Raw genomic sequence first — 22,769 nt, forward strand, 5'->3', positions numbered from 1 at the left:
TATACACAGCCATTATCCCAATTACGAATTTTGAAAAATTATAAATATTATAACATAGCCTACGAAAAACACCATTTTCTTTTTCTATTCACTTTTCACTCACAAAAAAACCGTCACAAAGATTACATTACTTGCCTTCGAGGGTCGTATACGAATTGAACAAATGGTCCCAAGGTCGATTCCTTAAAGGTTTTGAGATAAGGAGAAAAGGAGGGTGGGGCAACTCTCCCCGTGGGGCATCTCTCCCGGAATTACCTTATATTCAGGCACGTATATAAGAATTGTGGTAACACTTGCTGATGATAATAATAATAATAATAATAATAATAATAGTAATAATAATAATAATAATAATAATAATACCTGTTATGTCTGTGTATTCAGCGTAATGCCCTGCAATGTCGCTTCCATATAGTACTACTAATTGAACCGTTGAGCAAAGCAACATATTACATTTTCTACGACAGAACAGCGAATAAATTTCTCTTCCCATTCTGTACGAAACCTTCTGTTCCTGCTCGTATAGACAGAGGGTTTGTAGAGTGACAAGGTGACGACACTGCTTACCTTCAGTATGTGAGCGAGACAGAGAGCAATGTATACGAAACTCCCCTTACCAGTACGAATGTCTGTGATTATACGATGTAATCACGACACCCGCTTTGGTCACCGCTGATCTAAGTACACCCATTCTGGACAAATTAATTTTTCCCTATACAAAATGTGATTTTTCAGTAAGTTTTCATAACAGAAAAATCTGTTATATAATCCACAGTTTGGATTTTCAGTAAGAACTTCATTTTTCACACGCATCAGAGAGTTTCACATAAGTATAATAATAGGAGTGAAACATCTCTTTTTAAGGAACGTATTTAAAATTTTGGTAGAAGCTGTAGAGCGAGCAGACTGTCGCTCTGTCTCCAGATGAAGAAGAAAGGCCAGAATATCCCGAGAAACCAACCATTACGTACAATCGCCAAGGCCATGGACCACATCCAGGAATTGAGGTGTTGTGAAGGACAACAAAATATGGGTGAAATAATTTTCCAATCACTCAACAAACTCGAAGAATTTTGCATGAAACAAAGATTAAATGCCAAAAAGAAAACAAACAAACAAAAGTATCAGGCTTTAAAAAGGCTTTGAACATCTTGTATTTTGAAGATGCTGTACAAATTCTTGAATAAGTAGTTTTATTCTCACTGTATTGCATTGATTCTAATACAAAAGGTTCCGAGTATGATTCCCATGGGGGCTCCATAAATTTAGTTAGTTATTTTGGATCGTTTCTCTCGTACAACGTTAATAGGCCTATATTTCAATCTAAATACCTCTGGCGTAGATATTAAGAAAACATTTTACTGAAACTTATGTACCTAATTCGAAATCTTAGACAATTCGAATGTTTTAACGATCCCTTCAACTTCGAATTAACCAAGTTTGACTGTATGTGATCATCTATTTTATAAAAATAAATATTAACATAGAAATAACAATTCCGTCCGCCTCCTAGTTTCTCTGAATAGCGTAACCGCTTTCCGTTCAAGCGGTCAATTATTAGATTTCCGGCATGGGGAATGGAAGAAATTTATTTTTCGTCTACGGGACTGGGTGTTCGTCTCTCGTCATGTGCTGTCCTATGTTGTTTCAGCGGTGGCCCTGTGTGACTATTTCACTGGTCGGCAAATATTACGACATATAAAATGCAGCCCGCAATAAACAGCAAAGGGGAAGATAGGAGGGAGAGGATACGCAGACTGTTTAAGGTTTAATGAACAAGTGATGGCTAAGGGGAGGGAGATCATGCCTTACCGTTCCGTCCTGCTTGTGTATTAAGGGGTTGACTCGCGAGTCAAGTAATGCAGCCCAATGGACTATTCGATGTTATGTCTCTTTATACAGAGTGATTCGTTTGGGTATGGATAAAATAAAAACATCGTAAAACATTTACTACTGAACTTTATTTTTTGAAACTTTGTGCATTCAACACTGAAAGATGGGAGATTCCTCAGAGCTCAACATGACCCCCATTGCGCACCCTGCACAACTTATAACAGTGATACAATTCAGCCCATGTCCTTTGTAACATAAGAGGAGTGATTTGTTGAAAAGCTTGAGTAATTTTTACTCTCAGATCATCAATGTTTCTGGGTTTCTGTGAATAGACGTCTTTAACAAAATCCTACACCAAAAAGTTAGGAGGGGTTAGATCTGGGGAGTTTGGAGTCCAAGCCAAGAGATAGCTGCTTCTAGTACTGGGTTTCGCTTGCGACCTCCTGCATGTTTTTTTTTTTTTTTTTAACACAGAATCTGTTTCTACAAATGTTCGATACCACAACATTATGGAATCGTATTTAGGTACATTACGCACACCATACTCACGTCGAGATTCCCTTTGAACTCTTTTAACATTCTCAAATTTAGCATACCAAAGAACACATTGTGCCCGCTGTTGATTTGTAGTAGCCATTTTAATCATCTATAATTTTCATTTTTCCTTTCAGATTATGCATTGTTGATTGTCATATATGGAAGCTCCCATATTTTAATCATAATATAACCAGCAAGAAATTTTTCCTACTGTCATAATAGCTTTATAATAATAAATTAAACATACCCAAGCAGATCAGACTGTACAATACACAGTATACAATACAAAATCAAAGCGAGAACCGATTTCTACTCGCAGAGGTCGCTACACCCCTGACATCTGTATCATTTGTACCCCTGACACATGAACCTGACTTGGCGACTTTGTAAAGGATTTCTGCGGCTAGTTACACTATTTGTTCTGCCTCCCGTAGGGTTTTAAGCGAAATCCAGTGAAGTGGTACTTGTGGTAATGGATTGAGTGTCGCATTTGATAGTAGAAAACAAAGAATCACAAAGTGTCCTTTCTTCATCATCCCCATCTCACTTCCCATTCTACCCAAGTGCACGTCTGTTAAAGCTATATTGCAATGTCTTCAATTCTCCTCCCCCATCAAACAACAATGCTGTCCTTCGCCGCGACTGTGACACAGTGTGGTAAACATCCCAGAGGAGTTGTGTTCGATTTCCGGTGATGGACGAGGAGATTTGTCTACTTCTATCCCAAGGCTTGTTCCCCCTACACAATTTCGTACCGTCGTGATGCCAATTTTACATTTCACACTATGCTAAGATGCAATTTCTACAATGTTTGTAGACTGATACTCGATACACAAGAGAATTGTATGATTTAATGGTTCATTGGAAATTTGTTTACCACTATAAAACCTTGTAGGCCTAGCCTATATAGCCTACATTATTAGATTACACTTCAGGATTCACGAAGTTACGCCTCCACTTTAAGTAGTTACAGTGACTCAAAGTGAAACTCACACACCATCATAACAATTACTTCTTTTATGATCAGGAATGTAGGCATTAACACATTTCCACATCTTATAAGTGTAACAAAAGCAGCGTACATTGCATTATTATGTCGCCACAGGTCATTTACCTCATTCCTAAATTTACACAAATGTCACAGATTTTACAGTTCCATGTTGATACGCATCGTCAAAATGAAAAACATACAGCTCTGAATTCGTAGTTTTGGGGAGATACTGTGTACGTTTGTGTTGTATATGCACTGAACGAAGAATACTTATGGTCCGTTCCAGGAATCTGTGAGTAGAAAGACGAAACAAGACCTCTGCGCAAGTGGTATATAGGAAGGCTAGGGCCAATGACTGTTCTGGGGGGGGTGGGCACTGCTTGAACGAATCGAACAATCGCTTGCAGGAGAGGATAATTTCTATCTGAACTCTATTCTAGCTTCTACCACGAGCATCTTACCCCTTAGCGGACTCGAGCTGATGCTGCCCGCAATACACTCCGGCACAGATAGACTCCACCCCCATATGCGCGAAGTTACTCCACAGATTCCTGGGACGGACCTTAGTTTGTTGTGAGAAGTTGCAGAGTACAGACGCGTACAGTCGAGTGGTCAAAGAGATCAGTTTTCGAGAGCAGAAAGAGAACTGATGATTTTTCATTACAAAAAGCGAAAATCTCTCTCCGAAAAATAGCTATAATTGTGAATAGTAGTCATAAAACTGTACACTGTGTTACCAATAGACACAAAAATACACACAGCATTGAACATAAATAAAAAATAAACGGAAAAATTTTCAACCCAAGAGAGGGCCGTTGGATAATAAGACAAGCATAGAAATATCCAATGATCAGTGATCAAAAACTTGCTCTGATGGCTGAGGAACATACAAACAAGAAAGCTCATCCTGAAACTATTCGAATTATTTTAACAAAAAGTAACACACATGGAATAGCTAGGAACAAACCATTTGTTAACAAAATCAATAGGAAGAAGAGGTTGAAGTTCGTCGACCTCCAACCTTTGGAAGACACTTATTTTTGTTGATGAGAGGAAGTACAAAAATAACTGTCTTCCAGAAATCTATATTTTTCCAATATACACTTATTTTCAGTGAGCTTACATAATTGTATGGTAACTTTGATTTGAGACTGCATAAATAAAATACTACGGATATATTATTTGTGTAGTAAAACCCCCTTGAACCGGGTTAAAATAAAATCACGTATTTAAAATAATGTAAATAAATTATCAAAATAAAAAAAAATCAGTTGACCTCAGGTTCAAACCCAAAATAGATCAGCTATAGAAAATATAAACAAAAAACATAAAAGAAATATTAATGTCTGAATTATTCATCAAGAATTAGAGACTCAAGAAAACATAAAGGGATTAAAAAAATAAAATATATTTAAAATTTTAACATTGCAATATAACATATGATTGAAAATAATCAATACCCCACAACAAAACTTTTGACTGTACCACTACGCTACGAAGAGATATGTAGTAAAGTGGTTGAATTTACGTGTTATGAATACTTCAATGTTTGCTGCCTATTATGTTTGATTTTGAATTCTTAAATATTAAACAAAAATTTGTTTTATACCATATTATATTGTATATATTAATGCCACGTGACATATTCAATCAAGAGATCGTCCCTCATTTACGTAATTTTAATTTAATGTTATTTTATTTAATATTTCAGGTAATATGGCCGCATTAACAACGGAGGAAGAGATGCGCGTCACCGCGTTTCTGATTCGTGATTGGATGACGTCCAACTTACATTATACAACATGCCTGCTTGATCGTATTTCTTTCTCATTTTTATTGTTTTCAATAATTTAACGTCCATCTGTCCCATTTTAATGTAGCCTATGTTCTTCTCCTGGTTATGAAGGTTAAATGTGCAAACTTTGGCAAATATCAGTCAAAGCACACACACATACACATACACACACACACAAACACACATACACATTGACTTTTATATACGTATAAGAAGAAGATATTTGATCTGTGCATATTTAGCAGTGACATAGGGTAATAAGTGCTGAAACAATCAGGTTGAACAACTAGCCATATTAAAAGCTATTCAACATGTACAATTTTTTTTATTTTAGTACGTTATTTAATGACGCTTTATCAACATCTTAGGTTATTGAGCGTCAGAATGAGATGAAAGTGATATTGCCGGTGAAATGAGTCCGGGGTCCAGCACCGAAAGTTACCCAGCATTTGATCATGTTGGGTTCAGGGAAAACCCCGGAAAAAACCTCAACCAGGTAACTTGCCCCGACAGACAATCGAACCCGGGCCACCTGGTTTCGCGGCCAGACGCGCTAACCGTTACTCCAAAGGTGTGGACAACAGCAAACAATCTCAATATTTACAGACAGCTGGATAACATTAGACTCCCTTAGAAACCAAACAAATCGTACATATCTCATAGAAGAAATCGGAAGAGAAGTAAAGGAAGCGGAGAAGAACTGGAAAATAGAATTATATGGGACTAAGGCCCACGCAGGACACGTGGGGAATGAATTAATAGATCAATTTGCGAAGGAGGCAGAGAGCTACAGCAAGACACCAAAAAGAGCAGTGAAAGGTGAAATACACACTCTCAGTTTAGTGAAGTGGCAAAACGAATGGGACAACATAGCAAAAAAACAAATCACAAAACCATTTTTCCCAAATATAAACGATCGGTTAAAACTAAAACTTAACATAACCCCAAACTTCACAACCATAATAATAGGACACGGAAATATAAAATCTTATTTACATAAATACAAAATTATAAGTCTATGCAACAATGACGAACAAACAATGGACCATTTGTTATACAATTGCAAATTACTTGAGAGAGAAAGAGACATTCTGAAAGCGGCAGTTTTCAAAACTGAAAACTGGTCAGTGAATAAAAACAAACTAGTGCACAAATACCGTAAGAACTTGATCAAATTTTCTAACAATATACAATTTGGTAAATTACAATGAAAGAAAAGTACAAAATTTCATCCACTTATCTTGCCTATGAAATAAGTCTTATAATAATATAAAGTAATTATTTGTAGAGCCAGATCGCAAACTCGTGGCATCAACATGCGCGAGTTTCTTTCTGAGGCTTAGGAGGGGCGGTTCCGTGTGTGCGGGCGACTGCTTACTCATAGAGCGTACTGTTCAAACACCCATACAGCAAGACTCTTGGGCGAGTCCATGTAAGTGGATGCCGGAAAAGGGGCCCATGGGTCTATAGGCCCTTTTTCGGGAGAATGTTTAATTCGATTCTCCGTGTTAAAATCTACTTGCTTACGAAGTTTCGTTTCAATATCTTGTAAACAGAGGGCAGAGTAGCTAATTGAATGAATGAATCCATGCACACTTGCGTAGTTGTGGAATGCAGCAAACATTAACACAATCAGCTTGAGGTAGGCACTGCAAGCAGTATAATTGTGTTGTGTGTAGCAGTTGTGATCTGTGTGCGATCCGAATTGTTTCAAAATGAAAAGAAATGAACATAAACGAAACCAGAGGAGAGAGGACATGAAAATGAACTGAAAACGAGAAGACAGAAGAATGAATAAACAACATGATATTACGTATCTAACTTCGAAAGGTCCTATTGTTGAAGGTAAGTTCTTACGCCCATTACCACTGTTGCCAGGAGGAATGTTTTTCCAAGTTCACTGCTGATGAACAGGAAGATTTCTTCGAAATATTTTACAGTGGGCAAACAAAGTTACTGCAGGATGCTACATGGCAGGCTTGTTATAAAAAAAATCTACTAGTCGTAAATGTAACTTAAAATCCAAAGGTAAGTCGTGAAAATACATGGACATATTCTCTGCGTCGAAGTGGTGTTCAGCAAGAGGTGTGTCGTCAACTGATATTGTGAATCTTCAAAATTCCTGCGTAAAGACAGAGTAATACAAGCGAAAATATTAAAAGGTGAAACATTTGAGGAAAAAGTGAGTTTTCATGAAAGCAGACCATATAAAATGAACAACAATATAATGGCATTTACTGCAGTCACACCTACAATCTATTCCACATAGCATAGTGGACTATTGTCCACTAACCCAAACCTAAATATCAAGATTCTCTTTGGGTTATTCTGTGATTATTACAAATAAAAGACAGGTGAAAAATTGAATGTTAAGTACAAAACATATATCAAATATTCCAAACAGTTGGCTTGACAACATCATCGAAGATAGAAAAGTTGGATTGGGATAAAACATCAATGAAGATTATTCTCAAAGTGAGTGTGAGTCCATCCAGGATGTGCTCTAAAGTGTAAACTGCACTTTGTGAATCCATTCAAGATTAATATTAAATAATTTGTAATCTGTATTCTGTACCCAATAGATATTCTTGATTCTTACGTATTCAATACAATTTATGACGCAACTATGAGATAATTATATGTAAGAAATATAATTTTACTGAAATGATTATGAAATTGTAAACCTCTGTAATATGCACCGTTCAATGCTGATCTTAAATTTTTGCTAAAATACAACCAAATTGAAAGTACTTTGATAAAGTAAACTTGTTCTCTGGAAAAAGGGCCTATAAATGCTTCAATAAAGTATATTCTTTTATTAACACTATTAAAGTCGGAATGTATTATTTAACAAAACATGTAGACAAATATTATTGTAACAGTATGAAAATTTTTATCTAGATAAAAGTGCATCCAAATCGCAATGACATACAAATAAATATTTCAATCATTGTTTTCTCGAAACGTGACTTTTGCTTATGGGCCCTTTTTCCGGCTACCGCCTCAATTCGTCTTTCGCGCAGGTGCCACGAGTTTGCGATCGGGCTCTACATAGTGTAAGATAAACCAATGCATGTAGTATTTCTCCACAGTAATGGAGCATGCAGGCTGTAAATAAACAAACAGAAAACTAGGGTAATTAGTTGTAAACTATTAATGCTCTGTTAATTATGCTCCACCTGTATTCCGCGTCACATTATTTGTAACTGAATGCAATGTTTGCAATTCCCGGAATGCATCGGCATGCACAGTAACGTGCTCTTTTGTTTAAAAGTTGTATACAAATACGTTAAATAAATTAATAGCTACAGGCTCCCATTATGTTCAGTGAAAGCCGATACTCGTCTACAACGTCCAAACGAAGCTCGATAACTGAGACGTAGGTCACGAACTAGCAACTGAAGAAACTCTGTTTTGTACACAGCAACAAACTCCTCACTCTTACATCCTACAGGTGCTGTAGAATGTTATGTCGTTTGCAGCCTTCAGTTCCTTTCAGTCAGACTGAAGTAAAAGAAATGGCTGTCTAGTCTGGAGTTCTACTATTTTAATTAGTCCCACGACTCCGTGTAAGCAGTAGTGCACGTAATCATTTAAGGGCACTCTCTTTGTTCATTTATAAATTCATCGTAGAAGCCAGCGAGCTCCAATCATGTTTTGAGGCTCCGTTTGGGCGTCGCGTCGCGAGTGTTGCCAGAAACTCCACTTGATTTTCCCACAAATAAGCATAACATTTCCCACACAGCTGAGATTTTTCCCACAACGCAAATAAACACTTATGCACACTTGTGTGCGATCAGCGCCTAGTAAATAAACACATTTGTATAAGTGTAGGAATAATTTGGCTATGGGATCAAACTGCGCATGCACAGACTTGGTTAATAAAAACCTAAACTAACCAAACCTAACCTTCGTATATATGCAAGATGTGTAACCGGAGTACGAAGGGAACTTCTTGATTTGATCTGGAATGTGCACACGGAAATAAATCCAGCTAAGAATCACGCTGACACTGCATGAAAAGTCCGTCCATGCGCAGTTTAATCTCACAGCCAAGTTCTTCACTCACCAAATCTAATACAAAACATCTGAAACGTGAAGCCTCAGATGGGTGCTGAGGATCTTCAATAACAGCAGTGCAATTCTTTAGATTGAAAAGTGAATCATATTCAGGCTTCGAGACTTTGGACCCGATAAAATAAGTTTACTCTGCATGCACTATAGGTTGTTTGACTCACTGCAGGTAGATAGAGATGTGTTGAGGTAACAACGTTGCTATTTAGGGTGGAGTACAGTAGCACGGGGAAACACACATATGCACATTCTGAAAGTAAATATACATTACATAATGACAATGTCAAAATAATGTGAAAAGCATTTATTCTCCTGTCTTTTATAAGCATTTGTGTTTAATTATACACAGTGTTAATGGTGGAAATAAGCATGTAGCAATTTTAATTTTTTCATGTATCCTATTGGTCGTCTTTAGGAAGTGCAGTTACAGTACCGAATTGCAATGTACCTACTACAAGATACATTCTCAGTGTCTCAAACGTAAATCTTTTCGGTTATCTGCCAAAGTTCGTACTGTAGAAAGCTGCACTCTACGTCGCATGACGTGATAGGAGCAAAACGAAAAACCTAACATCATTGCAGTCTCTAAGAGACAGTTCTTTAATCTCGGGTGACTCTATGTCCACTAATTTGTTGTTTATGTTACACAATCTTCCATATCCGTTATTTTTACTTAAAATTGATTTCCACTTCTGTTTTACACTTTCAGTAACCGGTGTACTTGATGTCTCATTAATTCTCTGCATAATTTTCTAAATTAATTTGAGGGCTTCCGGCATCTCTTGCTCTGACTTTTCTAACCGTGTAATAGTTTCAGACATAGTTTGTATGAAAACCAAATTATTCGTCAGAACCTTCAAATCCAGAGCGTTTACCTTTGCATATTTGTTGGCATTCATTGTACAGTACCCCCACCCACTGTACGCTTTACCACTATACTCAGTACGCCGTTATGCAGATTTCCCACTGAACTGCTCTATTGGGTCCGAAGTCTCGAAGCCTGATCATACAGCAACTCCACCGAGGGCCTCGTTACCTATTCTGCAATTTTTCTCAGTTTATCTATTTCAGCATTACTTTATTCGCATCTTAATTCGCCACGTTTTTTATGTTTTCTATTTTTTCCCTTTTTGCCACAAGTCAAAATTTTTGCTTACTTTTCCCTCGTCTGTGGGAAATTTTCCACAATCTGGCAACATTGACTGGCGGATGTAGCTGGAATGTTCGGATAAAGTAGCTGTATCAGGATAGGCATCCTTGGTCCATGCGTTTTGTTTACAAACACTAACTAGTTGTCCGTGCCTCCCCCCTCCCCCAGCCAGTTCACTGATGTTTTAGCTACGGGGTGCGGAGAGTTCTTCCCAGCAGGTAAAGTTTTACCTAGTATTCTCAAACAAGTCAAAGCCCTACCCTATACAGCTATATAGCCTATCCTGATACAGCTACTTTATCCGAATCTTACTGATTACGTAGTTAGAGTTCTGAGATTTCCCCTTCTGTCCGGCGAACATCAGGTAATCCCATGGCGAATCTTAGGACTCATCTCGCCAAATGTTATCCCGCTATCACTAATTCTATTAATAATGGAGCACTTTACACAGCGCCGTAAAATAACAGATAGAAACAAAGATTCATTCCTTTATTTCAGGCTCCAACATTACGGTGCCCTACCGGGCTGCAGATACTTGCCCGCACGGGGTGAACGAATCAAGGTCGGGTATCGTACGGCTATGAGGCTTCATATCGTAATTACTCCTACTACGTATTTCTACACAACGTAATTTCCCCCTCCTTTGCACGCTAACTGCTGCCCGCGGAGGGAAAATGCGCCTGCTGCCCAGAACTGTGCTATCTGACGGTGACTATATATTTTGGACAACCGATATTAAATCATTGATCATACACTATTTCACACAACCATATAATTTATTTCGCAATTTATTCTGCTCTTCCTTGTTACATACAAGCATACATAAGGAGCTTACACCCATTTCAGGCTCCGATGGACACACACACACACACACACACACACACACACACACACACACACACATATCGAAAGGCGAGACCTGCCATGTTGAGCTATGCGAGAGGAGAAAGGATGGGAGATCAGAAACAAAGTTTGCTTGGGTTTGGTTAGTATTAAATGAATCTACCGACACAGAAATTAGCTCAGACTAAAACCTTATCTTCCCCTCTATACCCACTGGTGATATAGCTACGATAAGGTCACAGGACATACATACAGTCGGCCTGTGTAGCGCAGTTGGTAGAGCGCTGGCCTGTGCTCGAGGTTGCGGGTTCGATCCCGGCATAGCTCGATGACATTTAGTGTGCTTACATACGACAGGCTCATGTTAGTAGATTTTCTGGCATGTAAAAGAACTCCTGCGGGACAAAATTCAAGCACACCGGCGACGCTGATCTAACCTCGGCAGTTCCGAGCGTCATTAAATGAGCCATATATTTATTTACATACATACATACATACATACATACATACATACATACATACATACATACATACGTACGTACGTACGTGCTCGCCGGCAGACGTTTCGTTTCGATTCCGCTAAGTGGGAGCGAGCCTTTACTCAGCCACTGGTATGGCTCAGAGGGTAGCGCGTTTTCTTGCTGATCCGGAGTTACACTCGGGTATGGGTTCGATAACCGCTTGGGTTGGTTACCTGGTTGGGTTCTTTCTGAGGTTTTCCCAACCGTAAGGCGAATATCACATAATCTATGGCGAATCCTCGACCTCATCTCGCCAAATGCCATTCGCTTTCACCAATTCCATCGACACTAAATAACCCAGTAGTTGATACAGTGCCATTAAATAACCAAGTTAAGAAACTTCTTATTCCATTATTTAAGTTATTCACTCATGTATGCATTCAATCATCTTTTCATTCCTCCGCTTGTTATTCAATTCATCAGTAAATTATTCCTATCTTTTTTTTTTTTTCATAAATTAATGTCTTCGTTTCCGTCACTCTTTCATCCTTCTCATAAATGATTCTATTGCATTCAACCATTTAAATTCATTCTTTTATTCGCCGTGTTCTAATTTCATGTTTCATCTCCTAGGAGGAACAGCCATGTTGGCTCTCAAATGGCGCTTCCAATTGTTACTCCCGAAATTAAGCAGCCCATTTGTATTACTTAGCGCCTAAGATTCGCCACCGCGCAGACTGAAGCTCGCCCTCTGCAGCGAACGTGAGCGGAAGACTCGGTCTAATTACTTTAAGCCCGGCAATCACCCAGCATATTACGCGGAGGTGATGAATCCGACTTGAATCTTAATGCGATGCGACCACCTCACTGTCCAGACAAACGGCTTTTGCAATCTTTCTCCTTCCTAAGATTTATTTTCAAGTTTGACAGAATAATATTGACAATCTAATTTCAGTAGAGTTGAGAGCAAAAGCGAGCGTTAAAAAATTGGGTGCACAACTGTATATTAGGCTAAGTGGTATTTTCAACCATTAGGGGTCAGTCCGATTAAATAGCTAGTTTTCTTCGAATCAGTGCCCAATTTCGGCTGTAACACTGCTTAGACAGAGAATAATGCTAAAAAAATTAAATATCATTAATAAATTGTGGAATTCAATTAGAGCAAATATATCTAGCTTTTTCCAAAGAAACGTGATAATAGTACATTATGCAACGAGCCTATAATGGTAGTAATTAAGACGCGAGTTTCATAATTTTCATGTGAGCGTCTTAATTACCATTATAGGCAAGTTTCATACGACTTTTTATACTCAACCATATTTCTAACTTGAAATTATTCATAAGTATTCATGTTATTCTTATCTGACTGGGGAGCGGAACTGACCTTGTGCAATATCTCGTAAACTATGAGATATGCGCAGACGCGAAAGTATTGATGTTTTCCGAGAAAGAAATGTCATTCACCTTGATACAATCTAGAGAGTAAAATAACATTAATCTTGATATAACCTTGAAATTGATTTAGACATTGAAAAACAAGATGACAGATTGCATTTATTTGAATATTAATTACAATTAACGCTAATTATTATAGTAACAGAACATACCCTTCTGCGACAGTATTGGATTTCCAGCCTCCGTGACGTTTCGCTAGTTGTCTTTCGATTGCATATCTGAGATTAATCGATACTTGCGCTTTCATATTGCTATAATGGTGTTTTCTGATTGCTGGAACACCTGAAATTTAATGAATAGGTGTACTTTAATGAGGTCCATTAAAGGGCTGCTGCCAGGTGTATAATTACTACATTTCGGCATGGTCGAGCATAAAAATAATTAAAAGATACGGGCACTGTTAAATTTGAAAATTCCAGCTACTATGTCCAGGAGATTTATGCCACTTTCTATGAATTTGTGAAGTCTTTAATGCAGCGGTGACCAAAGCGGGTGTCGTGATTACATCGTGTAATCACAGACATTCAAACGGGTACGAGGAGTTTCCTATACATTGCTGTGCGTTTCATTCACGTACTGAAGGCAAGCAGTTCGGTATCATGTCGCTCTACAAACTCTGTCTCTTACAAGCAGTAAGAGGTGATTTCGTAAAGAATGAGGAGAACTTTTTTGTTGTTTTTTTCGGAGAAAATGTAATACGTATATTTACTTTGCTCAACGTTTCAATTAGGAGCATGTAGAAACATTAATTGCTACGCTGAATAATGTATTATTATTGTTTTATTATTATTATTATTATTATTATTATTATTATTTTATTATTATTATTACTGGCCACTAAGTATGTGTTTTCATGCTTCCATGCTTCTGACAGCCTCAATTCATACTTAAGCTTACTTTGTATTTGTAATTGAACGAACGTGGAGTCTTGTCACCACATTGTGCTGTGTGTCCTGCTAAAGATAGCATATTTATCGGCCACTAACATAAGAATCTTGGCACTCTTGATTTGATTGTTTAATGAAAGATTTTAGAGATCAACTCTTCTCTTTTTCAATCAGACTACTGAGAGAGTTCTTACATTTATAGTTTGTAGTTAGTTTCCTTCCCTGGCATAACTTTCATTTCTAGTCAATGTAGGCTTTGCCACTTGCACTTTCAATTTAGCAATACTTCTTTTCCAAGCATTTGGGTTTCTCTTACTCTTCCTACCTTTCTGTTCTCTCATTTATGATTTCTTTTTTCCCGCCTCCAAATGAATCCAGGTAATCTCATCGATTCGGATCTCGGATTCATACGGATTATGTTTTCCCGCCTCCAAATGAATCCAGGTAATCTCATCGATTCAGATCTCGGATTCATACTGATTACATTTTCCCGACTCCAAATGAATTCAGGTAATCTCATCGATTCGGATCTCGGATTCATACGGATTACATTTTTCCCGCCTCCAAATAATCCAGGTAATCTCATCGATTCGGATCTCGGATTCATAATGATTACGTTTTCCCGCCTCCAAATGAATTCAGGTAATCTCATCTATTCGGATCTCGGATTCATACCGATTACGTTTTTCCCGCCTCCAAATGAATTCAGGTAATCTCATCGATTCGGATCTCGGATTCATACCGATTACGTTTTTCCCGCCTCCAAATGAATCCAGGTAATCTCATCGATTCAGATCTCGGATTTATACTGATTACATTTTTCCCGACTCCAAATGAATCCAGGTAATCTCATCCATTAAGATCTCGGATTCATACCGATTACGTTTTTCCTGCCTCCAAATGAATCCAGGTAATCTCATCGATTCAGATCTCGGATTCATAATAATTACATTTCTCCGGACTCCAAATGAATCCAGGTAATCTCATCGATTCAGATCTCGGATTCATACTGATTACGTTTTTCCTGCCTTCAAATGAATCCAGGTAATCTCATCGATTAAGATCTCGGATTCATACCGATTACGTTTTTCCTGCCTCCAAATGAATCCAGGTAATCTCATCGATTCAGATCTCGGATTCATAATAATTACATTTCTCCGGACTCCAAATGAATCCAGGTAATCTCATCGATTCAGATCTCGGATTCATACTGATTACGTTTTTCCTGCCTTCAAATGAATCCAGGTAATCTCATCGATTCAGATCTCGGATTTATACTGATTACATTTTTCCCGACTCCAAATGAATCCAGGTAATCTCATCGATTAAGATCTCGGATTCATACCGATTACGTTTTTCCTGCCTCCAAATGAATCCAGATAATCTCATCGATTCGGATCTCGGATTTATACTGATTACATTTTTCCCGCCTCCAAATAATCCAGGTAATCTCATCGACTCGGATTTCGGATTCATACTGATTACGTTTTCCCGCCTCCAAATAAATTCAGGTAATCTCATCGATTCGGATCTCGGATTCATACTGATTACATTTTTCCCACTTCCAAATAAATCCAGGTAATCTCATCGATTCGGATCTCGGATTCATACTGATTACATTTTTCCCGCCTCCAAATGAATCCAGTTAATATCATCGATTCAGATCTCGGAGTCATACTGATTACATTTTTCCCACTTCCAAATGAATCCAGGTAATCTCATCGATTCGGATTTATACTGATTACTTTTCCCCCGACTCCAAATGAATCCAGATAATCTCATCGATTCAGATCTCGGATTCATAATGATTACATTTTTCCCGTCTCCAAATGAATCCAGGTAATCTCATCGATTCAGATCTCGGATTCATACTGATTACGTTTTTCCTGCCTTCAAATGAATCCAAGTAATCTCATCGATTCAGATCTCGGATTCATAATGATTACATATTTCCCGTCTCCAAATGAATCCAGGTAATCTCATCGATTCAGATCTCGGATTCCTACTGATTACGTTTTTCCTGCCTTCAAATGAATCCAAGTAATCTCATCGATTAAGATCTTGGATTCATACGATTACGTTTTTCCTGCCTCCAAATGAATCCAGGTAATCTCATCGATTCAGATCTCGGATTCATACTGATTACATTTTTCCCGCCTCCAAAGAATCCAGGTAATCTCATCGATTCGGGTCTCGGATTCATACTGATTACGTTTTTCCCGCCTCCAAACGAATCAAGGTGATCTCTTCGATTCGGATGTCGGATTCATACTGGTTACGCTTTTCCCGCCTCCAAATGAATCCAGGTAATCTCATCGATTCAGATGTCGGATTCATACTGATTACGTTTTTCCCGCCTCCAAACGAATCCAGGTAATCTCTTCGATTCGGATGTCGGATTCACCTCGCCACCGTGTCACTTCTCTATTGCCAATTTAATAGAAGTGCACATTTGAGATGGGGTCGTTAAATAACTGATTTCGAAATTCAAATTCATGTCATATATTGTTCTTTATCAGTCATATATTATATTCTTCCTTACTTGAATGTATAAGCATCATTATCAGTCTCTGTAAACACTCGTCGTTCAGGATAAATCAATAAAAGACAGCGTTAACCAGAAAGTACAAGTTCATCAGCTTCTTGTAAATGCAGCCAATTTTCACATCCGATGAGACTCGAGAACACCACAGCGCTCTGAATGAGACCCTTGCTGCGGGGAATGAGAAATTACTTCATAGCTTTACACTTCTAAGAAATGATTTATTACCAGCTGTCATTATCACGCGCACCTTATAAGTTCACGAGATGAATATATTAAGTAAAACATATTGTATCTATGTTCATAAAAAGGTAAAAATTGTAGTAAACTTAAAAGCTGTACCAATTTACTTAATGTTGCGTTAATCAAAGAATATTTGTAAAATACATAGTTTCGGAGTGGAAGTAAATAGTCGAGACAAAAAGATTATTAACAGCGACAACAAAACGAAACTTCAACGTGCTCATAATTTGTGTGTACGTTTTGTAAGCAATGTTCGTATATATGATCATATTACCCCATCCCTGGAAGCAATAGGTTGGCTTGAACTAGATAAGAAAAGAAATTTACATTCACTTCTCTTTCTCTTCGAAATCTTGAACTCTTCTATTCCTTCGTACCTGTCGTCTCGCTTCACTTACCTTTCTTCCCACCATAATCTGAACACACGCTCTCGTCATGAAACAATACTAACAATACCATCCCATCGCACCTCCTCATACTCATCCTCTTTCACAATAGCCCTGCCAAGACTCTGGAATTCGCTACCTGCTAGCATCAGGGACTGTCGAAATAAAATTGAATTCAAACGCAAACTTACTAGGCACTTGGTCAGTAATTGATTTCTTGTAAATAGTTTCCTTAATCTATCACAAAATATTTCAATATCCAGTAATTTCATCACTATACAATTTTGTTATTGTAGGTTTAATTTGTAATTCAGTAAATCTAAAATATTCTTTGTTTTTCTATGATAAATTATCTAGCTTTAATTAGTGAGGTAATCTTTTCGAACTTTGATTTTTATTGTAATTGTAATTGTAAATGTCATACTAATTGTAATTTTATTTGTAATTGTAATTGTAAATTTAATACTAATTGTAATTTTATTTGTAATTGTAATTGTAAATTTAATATTAATTGTAATTTTATTTGTAATTGTAATTGTAAATTTAATACTAATTTTAATTTTTTTCTTCATATTACAGTTGGAATCTCTTGGTAGAGGGGCAGAGAAGGCCACTTATCTCTACCGGGTTAAATAAATAAATACTAATACTAATACTAATACTAATAAGTCATAGAAAGTGGAGAATCCAGGTTTTCACCTCTACGTGCACGGAAATATCATACGTACTTCGGTACCTCACAGTAATATAATATGCGTAAATATAATCACTTAGTGATTTAAGACAGCGCTTATTCCGTCGGATCCCGGCCACTTTGTCACTCGTAATGAGTGCACCTCTGCACATAATGTGTTGGACATTGTGCCAATGTCACACATCTGTGACACAGTGCATGAGGGTTGGCCACTAAAGGGAAACTAAGAGGATTCAATCCGGCATCGGAACTGGAATCTGGTGTGGCTTAGTGGATAAAGCGTCAGCACGTAGAGCTAAAAACTCAGGTTCGAATCCCTGTACCGGAGAGAATTTCTCTCCGCTCAACCCATCCTTCATCATATGGCAATGCAGAATTCCTGCACGGAAATATGCCTTCGGTACGTCACAATAATATATTATTTTACGATCCTTATTCATCTGCAATGGTTATCTAGTGTCTGAGTGAGGTGATGATAATGCCAGCAAAATGAGTCCAAGGTCCTACGCCGAAAGTTACCCAGCATTTGCTTTTAATGGGTTGAGAGAAAACTCCAGGAAAAACCTCAACCAGGTAAATTGTTCCAACCAGGGTTTGAATCCGAGCCCGCTCGTCACACGGGCAAGCATGTCAACCGTTATTCCACAGCGGGTACCTCCATCCCAGCTTAAACTCAATCTCTTGGAAATAGAAACAAACATTAAATTTGATAAAGCCAACAGGAAGGAAAGTTTCCTCGATAAAGTGGAAGAACTGACCTCACGACATATCTCGCCTCTCCATAAATTAAGTAGATATCACAAAATTTGCGAGCAAAAAACCCACCAGACCCGTTTCATTTCCGTCATCCAATTGTAAAAGACTTGCGCTGTCACTGATATCAGCCGTTTAACAAGAAAATAGGAACTCTAACAACTCTGTGAGGAAATCTTTACAGTTAGAATAAAACATTACTAGAAATTTTTGTTCAGTGGGCTGTATTATGCCAATTATATAAATTTAGTACATTAAATCGTTTTCGCCTTTTACATAGGGGTTAAATAGTCCTCGGTGGTGATAAAAATTCCAAGCATGACACACTCCGGTAAGAAACCCGTAAAAGAACCATATCTCCGAAAGAGGGTTGCAGACAAAATCTGTCAGCTATTTCTCGTCGAAATTGAATTACCACGCTGAATAACCCCTGTAGAAATAAAACGATACCACTATTACTACTACAAACAGTTATGTACGTCGAATTGCCTAAGCAGTAGGCGTTTAGCAAATCGCATTCGATGAAAGATTTGCCTCGTGTAATCGAATTAATTAAGAATAAATGGATGGAGTTATGCAATAATAGAGCAACCGACAATTTGAAAAAAAAAATGATATATTTGCACAAATCTGTTGATGGCAGTCTAATTTAACTCGGAAAAAATCAAGAATGCGATATTTGAATTTTGCTGCTATATATGAGCCAAAATTCATTTATTAATTTGCTTTGAAATATTAATTCAACTGCTGGTCTCTTATTAAAAATCGGTTAGTCTTTTTTGGTATTATTTGTGCTATTTTTTTGTAATAGTATGAATGTTATAATTAGACAATGGATGCGGGATGACTTATCGTTGAATGTAGGTGCACATTTACTTTATGTTACATTTTGTTCATTCAGACCATTGACTTAACAGGTTTTAAACGTTTTTTTTTTTTTTTTTAAAAGTATACAGACCACGTCAACATGCTACTGTATCTCCGTACAGTCAGAAGGAAAAGAAAAATAACGTACTGTCGTAGTGTATCACATACCTTGCAACTTCAGTTCTCGTCATCATTGATGCAATTACCAGCGTTGCAGTAAATGACGATATATTCTCGTAAGTTGTCGAAGCTGAATCGTATTCGCCTATCGCTTAAACAGTTTTTATATCGAGAGAATTTCTGAAGAAAAAGTCTAAAATGGGGATCACTCAATTTCTTTAGAGGAATATTTGCACTGAGCATCATGTTGCACGTGTCGTTTAGACCCGCACAACTAGATGATGATGATGATGATGATGATGATGATGATGATGATGATGATGATGGTTCCTCAGATTTCATTTCAACGCATTTTCTGTGCGATGTACTGTTGCAATGTTTCTCTATAGCCTGAGTTGTTCTGGTTTCTATTTCAATCTTACAGGCATTACACACGATATTGTCTTCGTTAATACATAAAATGTCACTCTCATACTTCTTAATTGCATTTCGTATCTCTGAGCGAATTTAACGTTTTAACTTCGACATTATGAACGGATCAGCACTACACTATTCAACTCGTACTAAATACTTGAGCAGGATAACACAACTGCACACATTGCGTTGCAATGTTACTATGAACGGACCGGGGTTCCTTCGTTATGTACGCTGCTGTACTCGCCAAGTACACAAAAGACGAACGACGCGGCACGTGCCATATACTCCGATACGAAACAACTTCACTTTTCCTTAAAAAAAAATAATATTTCAATGGCCAATATCTCGAAACAGGTTTTTGGCGCTTGGTCTGTTATTGCGTAACTCCGTCCAAATATAAGCTTAGTGAATTTCTATTATTAACTTATAGGGCTTACGTAGATGATGTAATAAAACTTCTCGAATAATGGAAGCTTCTCATGGGGACCTATGCCTTAGACGGCGTAGCTTCTTTGACATAAAAAAGGTTTTTACGTACGTGATTTCTAGCTAACTATTAAAAATGTTATGACCGGACCAGACGTGTTCCAGTTCAACAAGAGAGAAAAGTGTGGATTTCTTCCCTCTCACTCGTTCGAAGCTGTAACGAGTTCATACATTCTTCATGTCTAAACTGTCAAAATAAAAACTTCAGTGCCCGCTATGTTTCAATAGCGATTTACTGGCTCGTGATTTCGATCCTGGGTTATGAAAGCAAAATCTAATTTGCCTGCTGCTAATAATAATAATTATACAAAGGAAATATAACATAGCAATTTCCTACAATATATATCACATAGTGGATTAGCAGAGGAGGAAGTGGAAGAAAGCTCTGAAAAGATAGGAGAGATAGTTGAATCTCTGGTGAATTTCTGTAAAAGAAATACAATGATTGTTGGAAATACATTATTCCAACAACATAAACGAATACGATACACGTGGACATGCCCAAGGACGAAAGCAGATATCAGATAGATTACATACTGGTACAGGAAAGATACCGAAATTGTCTAAACATGAGAAGACTTTACCAGGAGCGGATATTAACTCAGAGCATGTCCTGCTGATAGGTGAAGTAGATATTCATCTGAAGAACATAAGGGGAAGACAAGTGATGAAAAAATTGAGCATGGAAAAACTGAAGAATGAAGAAGAAAGAAGAAAATTTGAAGCAAATTTTCAAGAGAAAGGCGCTACATTAGAATCCACACCTGAGAATAGTAATGAGTACTGATCTCGTCTAAAAAGCTGTACACAGACAACAGCAAAAGAAATAATAGGATACACAGAAGGTGTGAGAATTAAGAAACCTTGGATCAGAGGGAGAATGTTGGAGAACATGGAGGAAAGGAGAAAATGGAAAATCATTGACACAGAATAAGGTAGAAGAAACTACAGGAAATTTAACAACGAACTAAGAAGAGAAACTAATAAGGGGAAGGAAGACTGGATGAAAGAGAAATGTAAAGAAATAGAGTATCTAGAGAGAAAAGGAAGATATGATTTAATGTACCGCGAAGTAAAATGTTTGGACTTCACAAATAACAAAAGCAAATCCATGTGGTTGATAGAGGACGAAATAGGAAATGAAATAACAGACAGACCAGGAATACTGAACAGACGGACGAAATATGTAGAAGAGTTACATGAGACAGGGAATCGTCCAGATGACTTGGCTATAGAACACGAAACAACGGTATCAGACGACGAAAAATGATTTTCTACTTTAAAGTAAGAAGTTGAAATAGCGCTTACGGAAATGAAGAATGAGAAAGCAACAGGAGTTGGTGGAATCTCCACTGAATTAGTGAAATGTTTGGGTGAAGACAAGAAGGAAATTCTATCATTATGCGACGAAATATATGAGCAAAGCGACTGGTCTGAAGATTTCACGGAGACAGTCTTGCTTCCAATACGGAAGAAAAATAATGCAAAGAAATATAACGAGTTCAGAACTATCAGCCTGATATCGCACAAAGCGAAGATTCTTCTGCGAATACTGAATCGACGCATACTGCAAATAGATGACAGGACTATGACCCATTTTTAAGTTGCACACCACTTCGGCGGGCCACGTTATGCATGATGTGTATGTGTGAAGAGTTATGTCGCGTTCTAGGGTGTGTATGTGTAAATGTTCGTGTAAGTGTAGTGTATGGAATGGATGAGGATAATGATGGTGAGGAAAGGAGAAGGAGAAACCCGGTGCCGGCACGTAGCCTATTCCTGTCGAATAGCACCAAGTGAGCCGCCAGGCTTAACGTCCCCATCCGACGGACGAATCATTAACAGTGACATATGCCTTCCCTTCATAAGCACTGCGGAGAGATTTTGGATTTAATCCAGGCATACTGGTGCACAATTTAGTGATTATAAGTTGTGCACCGCCATTTCTCCTAGTCCTACAAGAAAATTTCTGACCTCGCCGGGTATCAAACCCGGGCCGGTTAGTCTGGAGGCAGACATGCTTCCACAGAGCTAACTCGGCAGATTCACATGCGTTCATAGTTTCCTAGATCTCTTCTGATCTCACCGTTTGGGTTGTAATAGCGATATATTATTTTAATGTACCGAAGTACTTATGATATTTCCATGCAGATATTCTGCGTCATCATACGATGAAAGAGTAATGGAACGGAGAAAAATTCTCTCCGGCGCCGGGATTTGAATCCGGGTTTTCAG

General features: G+C 37.8%; 1 protein-coding gene across 2 annotated transcripts in view; it reads left to right on the forward strand.

Annotated features, from left to right (window-relative positions):
* LOC138701752 (uncharacterized) overlaps positions 1–22,769 on the forward strand; it is a 797,192-nt gene that overhangs the window by 338,472 nt on the left and 435,951 nt on the right. The window lies entirely within an intron of this gene.

This window comes from Periplaneta americana, chromosome 6, assembly GCF_040183065.1.
Source record: "Periplaneta americana isolate PAMFEO1 chromosome 6, P.americana_PAMFEO1_priV1, whole genome shotgun sequence".
Classification (NCBI taxonomy): domain Eukaryota; kingdom Metazoa; phylum Arthropoda; class Insecta; order Blattodea; family Blattidae; genus Periplaneta; species Periplaneta americana.